Raw genomic sequence first — 17,450 nt, forward strand, 5'->3', positions numbered from 1 at the left:
AGAAAGGGTCTGATCCTGGTAATATTTTTTAGATGAAAATGGCAGGTTTGCGAGAGGTGCTAAATGTGTGGTTTGAATGAAAGGGAGGAGTCAAGGATTACTCCACGACAGCACACTTGGTGGCTAGAGGAGATAGTCGTGCCATCAATAGATAAAGAGATTGTAGGAGGTGAGGTTATGCGGGAGGGAGCGAAGATGATCAGCTCGGTCTTAGACAGGTTAAGTTTAAGAAAGCACTGGGACATCCAAACAGAGATAGCAGAGAGACAGTTGGAGATACAAGTGAGGAGAGCAGGGGAGAGATCTGGAGAGGAAAATAAGAATTTACTTACCGATAATTCTATTTCTCATAGTCCGTAGTGGATGCTGGGGACTCCGTAAGGACCATGGGGAATAGCGGCTCCGCAGGAGACTGGGCACATCTAAAGAAAGCTTTAGGACTATCTGGTGTGCACTGGCTCCTCCCCCTATGACCCTCCTCCAAGCCTCAGTTAGGATACTGTGCCCGGACGAGCGTACACAATAAGGAAGGATTTTGAATCCCGGGTAAGACTCATACCAGCCACACCAATCACACCGTATAACCTGTGATCTGAACCCAGTTAACAGCATGATAACAGAGGAGCCTCTGAAAGATGGCTCACAACAATAATAACCCGATTTTTGTAACAATAACTATGTACAAGTATTGCAGACAATCCGCACTTGGGATGGGCGCCCAGCATCCACTACGGACTATGAGAAATAGAATTATCGGTAAGTAAATTCTTATTTTCTCTAACGTCCTAAGTGGATGCTGGGGACTCCGTAAGGACCATGGGGATTATACCAAAGCTCCCAAACGGGCGGGAGAGTGCGGATGACTCTGCAGCACCAAATGAGAGAACTCCAGGTCCTCCTCAGCCAGGATATCAATTTTGTAGAATTTTACAAACGTATTTGCTCCTGACCAAGTAGCTGCTCGGCAAAGTTGTAAAGCCGAGACCCCTCGGGCAGCCGCCCAAGATGAGCCCACCTTCCTTGTGGAGTGGGCATTTACAGATTTTTGGCTGTGGCAGGCCTGCCACAGAATGTGCAAGCTGAATTGTACTACAAATCCAACGAGCAATAGTCTGCTTAGAAGCAGGAGCACCCAGCTTGTTGGGTGCATACAGGATAAACAGCGAGTCAGATTTCCTGACTCCAGCCGTCCTGGAAACATATATTTTCAGGGCACTGACAACGTCTAGCAACTTGGAGGCCTCCAAGTCCCTAGTAGCCGCAGGCACCACAAATAGGTTGGTTCAGATGAAACGCTGAAACCACCTTGGGGAGAAACTGAGGACGAGTCCTCAATTCCGCCCTGTCCGAATGGAAAATCAGATAAGGGCTTTTTCAGGATAAAGCCGCCAATTCTGACACGCGCCTGGCCCAGGCCAGGGCCAACAGCATGACCACTTTTCATGTGAGATATTTTAACTCCACAGATTTAAGTGGTTCAAACCAATGTGACTTTTGGAACCCAAAACTACATTGAGATCCCAAAGTGCCACTGGAGGCACAAAAGGAGGCTGTATATGCAGTACCCCTTTTACAAACGTCTGAACTTCAGGGACTGAAGCTAGTTCTTTTTGGAAGAAAATTTACAGGGCCGAAATTTGAACCTTAATGGACCCCAATTTCAGGCCCATAGACACTCTTGTTTGCAGGAAATGTAGGAATCGACCCAGTTGAATTTCCTCCGTCGGGCCTTACTGGCCTCGCACCACGCAACATATTTTCGCCAATTGCGGTGATAATGTTTTTGCGGTTACATCCTTCCTGGCTTTGATCAGGATAGGGATGACTTCATCCGGAATGCCTTTTTTCCTTCAGGATCCGGCGTTCAACCGCCATGCCGTCAAACGCAGCCGCGGTAAGTCTTGGAACAGACAGGGTCCTTGCTGGAGCAGGTCCCTTCTTAGAGGTAGAGGCCACGGATCCTCCGTGAGCATCTCTTGAAGTTCCGGTTACCAAGTCCTTCTTGGCCAATCCGGAACCACGAATATAGTGCTTACTCCTCTCCATCTTATCAATCTCAGTACCTTGGGTATGAGAGGCAGAGGAGGGAACACATACCCTGACTGGTACACCCACGGTGTTACCAGAGCGTCTACAGCTTATTGCCTGAGGGTCCCTGGACCTGGCGCAATACCTGTCGAGTTTTTAATCATGTGGAAGACTTCTGGGTGAAGTCCCCACTCTCCCGGGTGGAGGTCGTGCTGAGGAAGTCTGCTTCCCAGTTGTCCACTCCCGGAATGAATACTGCTGACAGTGCTATCACATGATTTTCCGCCCAGCGAAGAATCCTTGCAGCTTCTGCCATTGCCCTCCTGCTTCTTGTGCCACCCTGTCTGTTTACGTGGGTGACTGCCGTGATGTTGTCCGACTGGATCAACACCGGCTGACCTTGAAGCAGAGGTCTTGCTAAGCTTAGAGCATTGTAAATGTCCCTTAGCTTCAGGATATTTATGTGAAGTGATGTCTCCAGGCTTGACCATAAGCCCTGGATATTCCTTCCCTGTGTGACTGCTCCCCAGCCTCGCAGGCTGGCATCCGTGGTCACCAGGACCCAGTCCTGAATGCCTAATCTGCGGCCCTCTAGAAGATGAGCACTCTGCAACCACCACAGGAGGGACACCCTTGTCCTTGGTGACAGGGTTATCCGCTGATGCATCTGAAGATGCGACCCGGACCATTTGTCCAGCAGGTCATACTGGAAAGTTCTTGCGTGGAATCTGCCGAATGGGATTGCTTCGTAGGAAGCCACCATTTTACCCAGAACCCTTGTGCATTGATGCACTGAGACTTGGCTCGGTTTTAGGAGGTTCCTGACTAGCTCGGATAACTCCCTGGCTTTCTCCTCCGGGAGAAACACCTTTTTCTGGACTGTGTCCAGGATCATCCCTAGGAACAGAAGACACGTCGTCGGAACCAGGTGCGATTTTGGAATATTGAGAATCCAATCGTGCTGCCGCAACACTACCTGAGATAGTGCTACACCGACCTCCAACTGTTCCCTGGATCTTACCCTTATCAGGGAATTGTCCAAGTAAGGGATAACTAAAATTCACTTCCTTCGAAGGAATATCATCATTTCGGCCATTACCTTGGTAAAGACCCGGGGTGCCGTGGACCATCCATACGGCAGCGTCTGAACTGATAGTGACAGTTCTGTACCATAAACCTGAGGTACCCTTGGTGAGAAGGGTAAATTTTGACAAGAAGGTAAGCATCCTTGATGTCCCGAGACATCATGTAGTCCCCTTCTTCCAGGTTCGCAATCACTGCTCTGAGTGACTCAATCTTGAATTTGAACCTCTGTATGTAAGTGTTCAAAGATTTTAGATTTAGAATCGGTCTCACCGAGCCGTCCGGCTTCGGTACCACAACAGTGTGGAATAATACCCCGTTCCCTGTTGCAGGAGGGGTATCTTGATTATCACCTGCTGGGAATACAGCTTGTGAATGGCTTCCAAAACTGTCTCCCTGTCAGAAGGAGACATCGGTAAAGCCGACTTTAGGAAACGGCGAGGGGGAGACGTCTCGAATTCTAATTTGTACCCCTGAGATATCACCTGAAGGGTCCAGGGGTCTACTTGCGAGTGATCCCACTGCGCGCTGAAATTCATTGAGACGGGCCCCCCACCGTGCCTGATTCTGCTTGTAAAGCCCCAGCGTATACTGAGGGCTTGGCAGAGGCGGGAGAGGGTTTCTGTTCCTGGGAACTGGCTGATTTCTGCAGCCTTTTTCCTCTCCCTCTGTCACGGGGCAGAAATGAGGAACCTTTTGCCCGCTTGTCCACGAAAAGACTGCGCCTGATAATACGGCGTCTTCTCATGTTGAGAGGCGACCTGGGGTACAAACGTGGAATTCCCAGCTGTTGCCGTGGCCACCAGGTCTGAAAGACCGACCCCAAATAACTCCTCTCCTTAATAAAGCAATACTTCCAAATGCCGTTTGGAATACGCATCACCTGACCACTGACGTGTCCATAACCCTCTACTGGTAGAAATGGACAACGCGCTTAGACTTGATGCCAGTCGGCAAATATTCCGCTGTGCATCACGCATATATAGAAATGCATCTCCCTATCTAGGGTATCAATATTTTCAGTCAGGGAATCCGACCACGCCAACCCAGCACTGCACATCCAGGCTGAGGCGATTGCTGGTCGCAGTATAACACCAGTATGTGTGTAAATACCTTTCAGGATACCCTCCTGCTTTCTATCAGCAGGATCCTTAAGGGCGGCCATCTCAGGCGAAGGTAGAGCCCTTACAAGCGTGTGAGCGCTTTATCCACCCTAGGGGGTGTTTCCCAACGCACCCTAACCTCTGGCGGGAAAGGATATAATGCCAATAACATTTTAGAAATTATCAGTTGTTATCGGGGGAAACCCACGCATCATCACACACCTCATTTAAATTTCTCAGATTCAGGAAAACTACAGGTAGTTTTTCCTCACCGAACATAATACCCCTTTTTTGGTGGTACTCGTATTATCAGAAATGTGTAAAACATTTTTCATTGCCTCAATCATGTAACGTGTGGCCCTACTGGAAGTCACATTCGTCTCTTCACCGTCGACACTGGAGTCAGTATCCGTGTCGGCGTCTATATCTGCCATCTGAGGTAACGGGCGCTTTAGAGCCCCTGACGGCCTATGAGACGTCTGGACAGGCACAAGCTGAGTAGCCGGCTGTCTCATGTCAACCACTGTCTTTTATACAGAGCTGACACTGTCACGTAATTCCTTCCAACAGTTCATCCACTCAGGTGTCGACCCCCTAGGGGGTGACATCACTATTACAGGCAATCTGCTCCGTCTCCACATCATTTTTCTCCTCATACATGTCGACACAAAAGTACCGACATACAGCACACACACAGGGAATGCTCTGATAGAGGACAGGACCCCACTAGCCCTTTGGGGAGACAGAGGGAGAGTTTGCCAGCACACACCAGAGCGCTATATATATATACAGGGATAACCTTATATAAGTGTTTTTCCCCTTATAGCTGCTGTATAGTTAATACTGCGCCTAATTAGTGCCCCCCTCTCTTTTTTAACCCTTTCTGTAGTGTAGTGACTGCAGGGGAGAGCCAGGGAGCTTCCCTCCAACGGAGCTGTGAGGGAAAATGGCGCCAGTGTGCTGAGGAGATAGGCTCCGCCCCCTTATCGGCGGCCTTATCTCCCGTTTTTCTATGTATTCTGGCAGGGGTTAAATGCATTCATATAGCCCAGGAGCTATATGTGATGCATTTTTTGCCATCCAAGGTGTTTTTATTGCGTCTCAGGGCGCCCCCCCCCCCAGCGCCCTGCACCCTCAGTGACCGAAGTGTGAAGTGTGCTGAGAGCAATGGCGCACAGCTGCAGTGCTGTGCGCTACCTTGTTGAAGACAGGACGTCTTCTGCCGCCGATTTTCCGGACCTCTTCTGCCTTCTGGCTCTGTAAGGGGGCCGGCGGCGCGGCTCTGGGACCCATCCAAGCTGGGCCTGTGATCGTCCCTCTGGAGCTAATGTCCAGTAGCCTAAGAAGCCCAATCCACTCTGCACGCAGGTGAGTTCGCTTCTTCTCCCCTTAGTCCCTCGATGCAGTGAGCCTGTTGCCAGCAGGTCTCACTGAAAATAAAAAACCTAAACTAAAACTTTCACTAAGAAGCTCAGGAGAGCCCCTAGTGTGCACCCTTCTCGTTCGGGCACAGAGATCTAACTGAGGCTTGGAGGAGGGTCATAGGGGGAGGAGCCAGTGCACACCAGATAGTCCTAAAGCTTTCTTTAGATGTGCCCAGTCTCCTGCGGAGCCACTATTCCCCATGGTCCTTACGGAGTCCCCAGCATCCACTTAGGACGTTAGAGAAAGATAGATTTGAGTGTCATCAGCATACAGATGATATTGGAAACCAAAAGTACTAATGAGCTTACCTAGTGAGGACATATAGAGAGAGAAAAGAAGAGGATCAAGGACAGAGCCTTGGGGTACACCTACAGTTAGTGGAAGTGAGGGGAAGGTGGTGTCATGAGAGGCGACAGAGAATGAACGGTCAGAGAGGTAAGAAGACAGCCAAGAGAGGGCAGTATCACGCAGACCAATGGAGTGAATGATTCGCAGTAGGAGAGGGTGGTCGACAGTGTCAAAAGCAGCAGAGAGGTCAAGAAGAATAAGTAGCGAGTAGAGGCCCTTAGATTTAGCAGCATGGAGGTCATTGCAGAATTTTGTAAGGGCAGTTTCAGTGGAGTGGAGAGGATGGAAGCCAGACTGGAATGGGTCAAGCAGTGAGTGTGAGGAAAGAAAGGAAGTAAGGTGGTTGTAGACAATACAATCAAGGAGTTTGGCGGCAAAAGGGAAAAGAAAGATGAGTCGGTAGCTGGAGAGAGTGTTTGGATCAAGGGTAAGTTTTTTTTAAGAATAGGAGAGACAAGTGCATGCTTGAAGGCAGAGGGGACAGTGCCTGATGAGAGGGAGAGATTGAGAAGGTGGGAAAGATAGGAACAAGCAGAAGGAGAGAGGTAGCGGAGGAGGCGGGAGGGGATATGGTCAAGTGGGGAGGTGGTGAGGGGACAAGAACGAATGAGGGCCAAGACTTCCTCACCAGATGCATGGGAGAAAGATATCAGAGTTGGTGAGTGGGTTGGGGAGGGATGGTAAGGGATGGGATGAGGCTGGTTGCTGATGGTCTGGTGTGATGTGATGTCTTGACATATGGAGTCAATTTTGGATGTGAAGTAAGTGGTAAAGTCAAGAGCAGAGAGTGAGGAAGGGAGACGAGGTGGAGGTGGGCAGAGGAGTGAGTTGAGAGTGGCAAAGAGGCACCTGAGTTGAAAGACTGGGAGATGAGGTTCTTGAAGTATGACTGTTTAGCAAGAGAAAGGGCAGAACTGAAGGATGAGAGCATAAGTTTGAAATGAAGGAAGTCTGCCTTAGAGCATGATTTCCTCCAGTGTCGCTCAGCAGTACGTGACCATTTTTGCAGATATCTGGTGCATTTAGTGTGCCAGGGTTGAGGTGTTAATTTGCAAGGGTGAATAGTGGTTGGTGGAGCAACAGAGTCAAGAGCAGAAGTAAGGGATGCATTGTATATGGAAGTGGCTTGTTCAGGACATGAGAGAGAGAGAGAGAGAGAGAGAGAGAGAGAGAGAGAGAGAGAATAGGAGAGAGAAGTGAGTCAAACAAGGAGGAAAGGAATGTGGTGTCAATAGCCTCAATGTTACGCTTAGTGATGGTAGCCTTAGGAGGTAGAGATGGGGAAGCCGAGAGAGATAAGTTAAAGGAGAGTAGGTGGTGGTCAGAGAGGGCAAATGGGGAGTTGGAAAAATCAGAAATATCACAACAGTGAGTGAAGACCAGATCCAGTGAGCTCCCATTCACATGGAAGGGTGAGGAGGTCCACTGGGAGAGACCAAGTGAAGAGGTGAGGTAAGGAGTTTAGAGGCAGGGGATTGTGTGGGGATATTGATAGGGATGTTGAAATCGCCTAGGATAATGGAGGGAATGTCAGAAGAGAGGAAGTGAGGAAGCCTGGAAGCAAAATTGTCAATGAATTTGGAGGCAATGCCAGAGGGGCGGTAAATGACAGCTACTCTAAGATGGACTGGTTGGAAGAGGCGTATAGCATGGACCTCAAATGTAGAGAATGTAAGGGATGGTTCTGGTGGTATGAGTTGGTAGGAGTAACTAGAAGGTAAAAGAACCCCAACACCACCCCCATGGCGACCCCAAGGTCAGGGTGTGTGTGTGTGAATGTGAGGCCCCCAGCAGTGAGAGCAGCAGGAGAAGTAGTGTCAAGTAGGTAAATAGGTTGAGGGAAACTGGAACTAGGAGTGGAGACTGTAAGGGAATCAGAGCAGAAGAATTGCAGAAATCCAGGTGAGAAAAGCCGTGTAAGCTCAATGGGTGTAGATTTAGCATGAAGTGAATCAAAAGCGTAGATAAGGTGTGTGCAGAAATGTATTGGGACTGTAAGAAATTAGAGGATTGTGAGAGGATTAAAAAGCAATGGTAATTCTAAATGGATTTTAAGTGTTTGTAGGTAAAATTGCATTGGCGCAGCTGTGCATAAAAAACAAAATTACAAAAATACAGATACAAGCATTTATTGGTGAAATGGATGGTTTTTGAAATGTCCAAGTAAGGTAGTTCAGTGCTATTTAATTAGATGCAACAATCGTTCCTAGCACAGATTTAAGTTATAAGTGTCCAGGTTAAGGGCCCTGGCCGATCCGCCGCCGAGCTGCCCGACGGCGGATACGGCCGACGGGCGACCCGGTGGCCTGGGGGCAGTGACGGGGGGAGTGAAGTTTCTTCACTCCCCCCGTCTCCCAGCTCCATAGCAGTGCAGGCAAATATGGACCAGATCGTCCATATTGGCCTTCATGTACAGCCGACGGGGCACCAGCGATGAACGAGCGTGGGGCCACGCATCGTTCATCGCTTGTGCCTCCACACTCAAAGATATGAACGGTATCTCGTTCATTAATGAACAAGATCGTTCATATCTTTAAGTAATGTCGGCCAGTGTGTAGGGCCTATTACTCAGACTGGAGTAGTTTGATGGGTAGAGTAAGTGGACTCATATTTGTTTGAAAGCAGTCCTTCAGTGGTCCAGATTGTGGGTTGTTTGTGATCCATCAGTCTTCCTTCGGTTTAACGTCAGTGTAACATCATAATTATATTTAAAATTGTAGTTATCTTTTGAATAATGTCCTTTGAATTAATGGACACAAGCCTATGGGCACAAGCCTTCCTAATGCTCTTAAGTAATGGGCAAAGCATGTGAATACACTGATTACACCCAAACTCTAATGAACCCTCCCCCAGCAATGGCTAGTAATAAAACAGTTTAAAGAAAAACAAGCTAACATACCAACCTTCAAAGATTTAACAGAGTCATGCCCTCATGCCTATACTCAGGATATAACATTCCAATTTATCAATAGCAACCCATCATGTGCATAAGCAATCTAATACAAAAGCAGATGCCTTATGCCAATTTGCTAATTAGTATTTCAGTGCAATCAGTAGTGATAATCTGCAGCTCTCATTTTCAATATACCTAAACAAGTATATTTTCACAAGCAGTCATTTGATTGAAATGTTCTGCAGGAGGATATTAGATGATATTACCTGTTGAAGAGAAGGATGAGGGAGGAGTCATTTCACAATCGATATCAGTTGAAGATGTGACTAATATATCTAATTACGTCAGTGTAATATCATAATTATGTTTAAAATTGTAGCTATCCTTTGAATAATGTCCTTTGAATTAATGGACACAAGCCTATAGGCACAAGCCTTCCTAATGCTCATAAGGCGGGGGGGCAGTGACAGGGGGAGTGAAGTTTCTTCACTCCCCCCGTCACCCGTCTCCATAGAAGTGCAGGCAAATATGGACGAGATCGCTCGTTCATCGTTGGTGCCTCCACACTCAAAGATATGAACGGTATCTCGTTCATTAATAAACGAGATCGTTCATATCTTTGAGTGATGTCGGCCAGTGTGTAGGGCCTATAACACCAAGGGCTACATTTACTAAGATGGGAGTTCTATTTAAGATGGGATGTTGCCCACAGCAATCAATCAGATTCCAGGTATTATATTCTAGAAGCTGCTAGATAAATGAGAAGTAGAATCTGCTTGGTTGCTATGGGCAACATCCCATCTTAAATAGAACTCCCATCTTAGTAAATTTACCCCCAAGACTTAAAAACCTGGCCATTGCTATCACATAAGAGTCAAATTGAAAATATGCTTCTAGGTTTAAAGCTCACCTGCCAACTAACTTATGGCTTTTAAAGGTGAGATAGTCACCAACACAGCTTCTAAATTACCACCAAGGAAGCAGCTGACACAGGTTTAAAGTAAATGAGCTTACAAGGGGTGCATGAGAAAGCTATGATCACAGAAAGGTTTATTAAAAATTAACCACATATACATACTCTCCAACATGACTAATTCCATTAGGTACAAAATGCTCTGTTCCTGGACTTGTTTGCCAGTGGCAGTTGTAGAGGTGGGGCTGCAGCACAGTCCAACATTCAAATAGGATAGGACCTTAATACATCAGTACATAGGGGGTAATTCCAAGTTGATCGCAGCAGGAAATTTTTTAGCAGTTGGGCATGTGCACTGCAGGGGAGGCAGATATAACATGTGCAGAGAGAGTTAGATTTGGGTGGGTTATTTTGTTTCTGTGCAGGGTAAATACTGGCTGCTTTATTTTTACACTGCAATTTAGATTGCAGATTGAACTAACCACACCCATATCTAACTCTCTCTGCAAATGTTATATTTGCCTCTCCTGCAGTGCACATGGTTTTGACCAACTGCTAAAAAATTTCCTGCTGCGATCAACTCAGAATTACCTCCATAGATAAGTAATGGGGTTTTAGTTCATGGAATGTACAATGCATTTAAGCTTGCAGCCCAACATTATTTATTTAAGTACTGATGTATTGAGGTGAGTGAGCTTACTAAGGTAAGTGCAGGGCTCTCGGTATAATATTATTTAAGCAATGTGGTCACAGGCCTGTGGGTGGTGAGTGCAGGTGTGCACCCCATTCCTGGGTATGGTGAATGCAGTGGTGTCCTGTAGATGTCATATATAATATATAGTATATATCTATACATACACTGTATATTATATGGTCCATGAGTGTGGGGGAAAAAAATAATAATAATAATAATATGTGTGTATATATAAGTCAATTGGTGCGGCACTCACGGCGACTTTCCAATAAATGCACTGTAGACAGCAAAGTTCAGCAACGTTTCAATGCTTTACGCATTTTCCTCAGGCTTACAAACATTACATGAAAGAACACTCACCTAAATAGCTGTAACACCACCGTGCATGGCGCCATGACTCCGGAACCGGGATTGAAGCCCGCCCAGTGGCGCTGACGTCGGTGTGGCCAACGTCATCATTGTGCTCCCATCACCATGACAACATGTCAACTTACATGGAGATCTATATACAATAGGATTGCATCATGCTAAAGGCATATATCATTTACATGAATATCTGATATAACATTTTCATGTGAAAACAAATGTTTTCACATGAAACCCCCGGCGCCTCTTTGCCACTGTTAACTCCCTCCTCTGCCCACCACCACCTCCTCTCCCTTCCTCATTGTCTGCTCTTGACTTTGCCACTTATTTCACATCAAAGATTGACTCCATACGTCAGGATATCACTTCCCACCAGACCAGCAACCAGCCACCACCCATCCCTTGCCACCCCTCCCCTTCCCTCTTACCAACTCTGACATCTTTCTCCCATGTATCTGGCGAGGAAGTCATGGCCCTCATCCGTTCCTCCCCCCCCACAACCTCCCCGCTCGACCCTATCCCCTCCCACCTCCTCCGTTACCTCTCCCCTTCTGCCTGTTCCCATCTTGCCCACCTTCTCAATCTCTCCCTTTCATCAGGCACTGTCCCCTCTGCCTTCAAGCATGCTCTTGTCTCCCCTATTCTTAAAAAACCTACCCTTGATCCTAACACTCTCTCCAACTATCGACCCATCTCTCTCCTCCCCTTTGCCTCCAAACTTCTTGAGCGTATTGTCTATAATCGCCTCACTGCCTTTCTTTCCTCTCACTCACTGCTTGACCCATTCCAGTCTGGTTTCCGTTCTCTCCACTCCACTGAAACTGCCCTCACAAAAGTCTGCAATGACCTCCATGCAGCCAAATCTAAGGGCCACTACTCTCTGCTTATTCTTCTTGACCTCTCTGCTGCTTTTGACACTGTGGACCATCCTCTCCTTCTGCAAATCCTTCACTCTCTTGGTCTGCGTGATACTGCCCTCTCCTGGCTGTCCTCCTACCTCTCTGATCGTTCCTTCTCTGTCTCCTCTCATGATGCTACCTCCCCCCCACTTCCACTAACTGTTGGTGTCCCCCAAGGCTCTGTTCTTGGTCCTCTCCTTTTCTCTCTCTATACGTCCTCTTTAGGTGAACTCATTAGTTCTTTTAACTTCCAATATCACCTCTATGCTGATGACACTCAAATCTACCTCTCCTCCCCTGATCTCTCCACGGCTCTCCTCACTCGTACCTCAAACTGTCTTTCTGCTATCTCTTCCTGGATGTCTCAGCGCTTTCTTAAACTCAACATGTCTAAGACTGAGCTGATCATCTTCCCACCCTCCCGCACAGCCTCACCTCCCACAATCTCATTATCCATTGATGGCACAACTATCTCCCCTAGCCCCCAAGTACGCTGTCTTGGCGTAATCCTTGACTCCTCCCTCTCCTTCAAACCACACATTCAGCACCTCTCACAAACCTGTCATTTTCATCTCAAAAACATTTCTAGAATCAGACCTTTTCTCACACAGGATGCCACTAAGATCATTATTCACTCACTGATTATTTCCAGACTGGACTACTGTAATCTCCTCTTAACTGGCCTCCCTGACAATCACCTCTCTCCACTCCAATCTATCCTCAATGCTGCTGCCCGGCTCATCTTCCTCACCAAACGCACTACGTCTACCTCCCCCCTCCTACAGGCCCTCCACTGGCTTCCCTTCCCTTTCAGAATCCAATTCAAACTTCTCACACTCACTTACAAAGCACTCACCCACTCCTCTCCCATCTACATCTCTGACCTTATCTCCCTTTACTCTCCCACCCGTCCTCTTCGCTCTGCTAATGCACGCCGTCTCTCCTGTCTTCTGATTACTTCCTCCCACTCCTATCTCCAAGATTTTTCACGTGCTGCTCCATTTCTCTGGAATTCTTTACCTCTCCCCCTCAGACTCTCCACCTCTCTACAAAACTTCAAACGGGCTCTTAAGACCCATTTCTTTACCAAACGTAGCCAAATCTCAACATAACCCTCTGTTCCACGCTCTCTATGTACCCCATCTGTGTCATCCCTGTCTGTCTACCCCTCCCCTTAGAATGTAAGCTCTCACGAGTAGGGCCCTCTTCCCTCATGTGCTTATACTTTTCTTACTTTAATAATCCTCAACCGCCCAGATCCCACAGTTTTTTGACCACCTGGAACTTATCTCTATGTTTACTGGTGTAGTTATGCTTAGCTGCCCTGTACTTGTCCTATATTGTATTCAACTGTAAGTCACTGTTTTCCTATTTTTTATGTGCATTTGTACTCTGTAATCGGGCGCTGCGGAACCCTTGTGGCGCCATATAAATAAAGGATAATAATAATAATAATAATACTAAGAAAACTTTTCAAACAAGTATGTTGCTACTAAACTACCTTTTCTATACGTACAGCTCTATGGAATATCTTATTGAACTGCGAGTATAATAATTATGTATCCTATGTGGTTAAAAAAAAGTTGACATGTTGTCATGGTGATGGGAGCACAATGATGACGTTGGCCACACCGACGTCAGCGCCACTGGGCGGGCTTCGATCCCGGTTCCGGAGTCATGGCGCCATGCACGGTGGTGTTACAGCTATTTAGGTGAGTGTTCTTTCATGTAATGTTTGTAAGCCTGAGGAAAATGCGTAAAGCATTGAAACGTTGCTGAACTTTGCTGTCTACAGTGCATTTATTGGAAAGTCGCCGTGAGTGCCGCACCAATTGACTTATATATTGAAAATTTCTATATGCGGGCACCCGGTGCATAATTTGGAGCAAGTGGGAGAGCCGGCACTTGCTGATTTGTTGTATTATCTAGCCTCGCCACAGACAGCCGGCGTGGCTACTCTGCAAGGCTCCCCAGCATTTATATTGATATTTCCACAGGACCTCATCTTTTAGTGGGCACCCCTGCTATGGGGGCCTTATAGTTTTGTCCAGCTACCGCACAGGTCTTTTGGCCGTAAGTGGATTCTTTTAAATTGCACCAGCACTTTTGTTTGCACTTTAAAGCAACAGTCACTTTCATTGGATCTTTTTTGCACGAATATATTGGTCAATATGACAGCTGCTAATCACAATGAGGAGGGCACAAGCGGATATATGCCGCGAATAAGTCCCTTGGGAGTGTTACATATGTACTCTGAGTCTGAAGCTGAGGAAATTTTATATACAGCAGCGTTGGAAGATCAGGCGGAGGCCTGTTCCTTGGAAAATATCTACCGCAATCTGTTAAAATACAAGCGCAGAGAAACGGATTTCTACTACCACTGTTTATCCCTGAGCGAATATTATAGATCTAAAAAAATCCCCCGCGGATTGAGGATTACCAACTCGCCTACAATTGGTAGGCATGATCCTACCTTTTGCAGAAAATGGGTTGGTATCATGAATCGCTGCTCCATGGATCTCATGTTATTAATTATAGAGCAGAGTACCAAAGAAATGAATATACTTAAAGAAAAAATCAAGACGTTGGAAACAGCTCATAAAGTTGCACTGGAAGCAGATACTATTAACAACTGGTACGAGAAATTAAATAACCAGTTGCAAGTCTATAAGAGAGACCTAATTAAATTTAAAGCAGACAAAAAAATGAAAGTGGATCAGGACTATGACAATAACAATGTGTATCGTTGGAACGACAATCAACGCACCAATGGGAATAAGAAACCTTTTTTTCCGTCGTCGACAGAACAGACGTTACCCTAAGGATTCATCTAACGACTATACGTCAACGGCTAGTGAGTCAGATTCTCATGCCCAATCATCTCAAACCAGGGGCCCTTTAGGGGTCACTACAAGAACCAAGGAACGAGATGGCCAAGAAGGAGAATCCACACCAGGCGCGGCAAACAGTGGAGGAGGCAAAGGACGGGGCAGAGGCAGGGGCACAAAACCACCGAAGGCGAAATCAGCCCGGTAATCAATCTTTCAGACTATGAGCTCAATGACATTGAGAAACAAGTTCTTAGTAAGGGCTTGTTGTTTGTGCCAATGTCTAAACCCCAGCCGTTAGAATGGAAAGTCGAAAAATATAAACTCCACAGAACTCTTAAACTTAAGGAGTACTTTGCTAAGTCACCTAACATTATCAAGACACACAATGAGGAATCAACGATCAAGGTTCCAGACAAATTAAAGAAACTGCTACCAAAGTCGACGTTTGATCCACAGTCTTTCAATGCATCAATACGTACTTTCATGCGGCTTATTGAACAGGACTGTGATCCGCTAGTTAATCACCCCCCCGTAGTCCGTGATACTCTCACTAAAGGCCAAAGAGAAGCGCTTAATAAATTAGCAGCCAACAAAGATCTTATATTTAGGCCTGCAGACAAAGGGGGAGCCCTTGTGATCCAAAATTTAGTAGACTACAAGGAGGAAATATCGAATCAACTTAGCGATGGTAACACCTACTGTAAATTAACTGGTGACCCTACGAGCCAATATACTAGGGAACTCATGGTGTGTTTAGAATCTGCAGTTTCTGCTGGATATATTCCATCTGACGTGAAAGATGCGCTCATACCTTCACATCCCATAGTCCCGTTACTTTATACCACACCGAAAATCCACAAAAGGTTGAATAAGCCCCCTGGCCGACCTATTATATCGACATGGGGTTCCTTATTTCAACCTGTAGCGATTTTTTTGGATGATATTTTCCAACCATATATACAGAGAATGTCCAGGTATCTATTGGATACCAGTACTATACTTAGACGACTGGAGGCTCTACCTGAATTGCCGACCGGCACTTTGCTCTGCACAATTGATGTGCAGAGCTTATATACGGTCATCCCCCATGATGGGGGTCTAGCGGCAGTTGATTCATTTTTGCATGCCCAACCTGATTATGCGGGACCTGATATCCCGTTTTGTCTCAAATTGCTTGAGATGACGTTATTAAAGAATTATTTTCTGTATGACGGCAAGTACTATCTGCAGTGCCGGGGGTGTGCGATGGGGTCCAGTGTGGCCCCATCGTACTCTAACATTTATATGTTTGGGGTAGAAGAAGATTTGTTTTTTGCCGATATTGAAATTTCCCAGTATATCTTATTTTTTGGTCGATATATAGATGACCTATTGGTCATCTGGCGAGGCCCCAGAGAGTTACTAATGGCGACATTAGATAATCATAATACTAAAGAACATCCCATTAAACTTACTTATTCTATCGAACCCAATACTACTCAATTATCAAGTACTTAGATGTACAAATATCTATAGTCAACAACAAAATTTTTACCTCCCTTTATTCCAAACCCACAGACAGAAATAATTTATTACATTTCACTAGTAGTCACCCGTTGCCCCTTAAACGTGGGTTGCCTTACTCCCAGTTCCTGCGAATTATAAGGATTACATCAGATCCTGAATTGGCTGCCAATCAGATAGACGCAATGTATAACAAATTCTTGGATCGAGGATATAGTCCAAGGTTACTAGATCAGGCTAAAACTAAGGCTATGGGCCTTGATCGCAACAATTTGTTATATGCACAAACAGAAAGGAATCAGCGAAGTGTTTTGCCATGGGTGAATAGCTTTAATTCAGCTAGTCGTTCAATTGTAGGGTCTGTTAAAAAACACTGGCATTTGATTCAGTCGGATCCAGAACTTCAGTTACAACAAACTAGACTAATGCCCAGTTATAAACGTGCAAAAAATCTGCGTGACATTCTGGTTAAATCAGATGTTTATAATCCAGTACAGCAGACATCGTTGTATGGAGTTAGAAAGGTGACAATGCTAAATTCCTTTGTCGTATAAACAACCCTTTATGAAGTCTAAGAACACTGTACGCTGCTTACTTAAGAAGTACCGTAAGGGTACGCTATTTGCGTAACGATCGCTCAGCCGTAGGCGAGACGCTCACGCGTCACGATCGCTCACGGCCCAGTGATCACAGGACAACACGTTATTGGTTATGACTAGAGTAATGATTCGCTATGGCGTAGCGGACGCTCGAGACCACGAGGAGGTCACCAGCGGCGCAGACGCTCACAACGCTATACCTTTATGTCTAAACCTTATACCAATGAAATGCACAGAATACCTTAATGTGAGTACAGGGTGTAAGTGCAACCTTGTGTAACCTGACTAACTACAAAGCTGCTTGAGCGTCACCGACGCTCAAGTGAACACTTAACACTATAGAAAATACACAGATACTGGTTTAGGGTCCAAAGCCTATTAACTGTATTATATCTAATATACTTGTAAAAGGGGATAACAGTACAAATGATACACTACAATATAACAGAGACTTCCTAACCAAAATACAATACTATCTAATACAATACAATACTAGTCTAGGGGAGATGTGAGAGAAAAGAGAAAGGAGAGAGAGAGAGAGAGAAAGAAATGGAGAGAGATGAGAGAAATTGGCTCACAGTAAGACAATGATTACGGAGAGAAACTTACGCACAAAGGTAAACGATCGCATGCGCCTGGACATCCAGCACCCGATTTTCAGCAATGAGAACCGTTGAAGAGTGAGAACTGGATGTGGTCGGCCTGCCTATTTATGCCCCACACACAATGCAATCTCATAGTCCCTACAATCCCATTGTCCATTGG

The sequence above is a fragment of the Pseudophryne corroboree genome, chromosome 2 (assembly GCF_028390025.1).
Source record: "Pseudophryne corroboree isolate aPseCor3 chromosome 2, aPseCor3.hap2, whole genome shotgun sequence".
NCBI lineage: Eukaryota > Metazoa > Chordata > Amphibia > Anura > Myobatrachidae > Pseudophryne > Pseudophryne corroboree.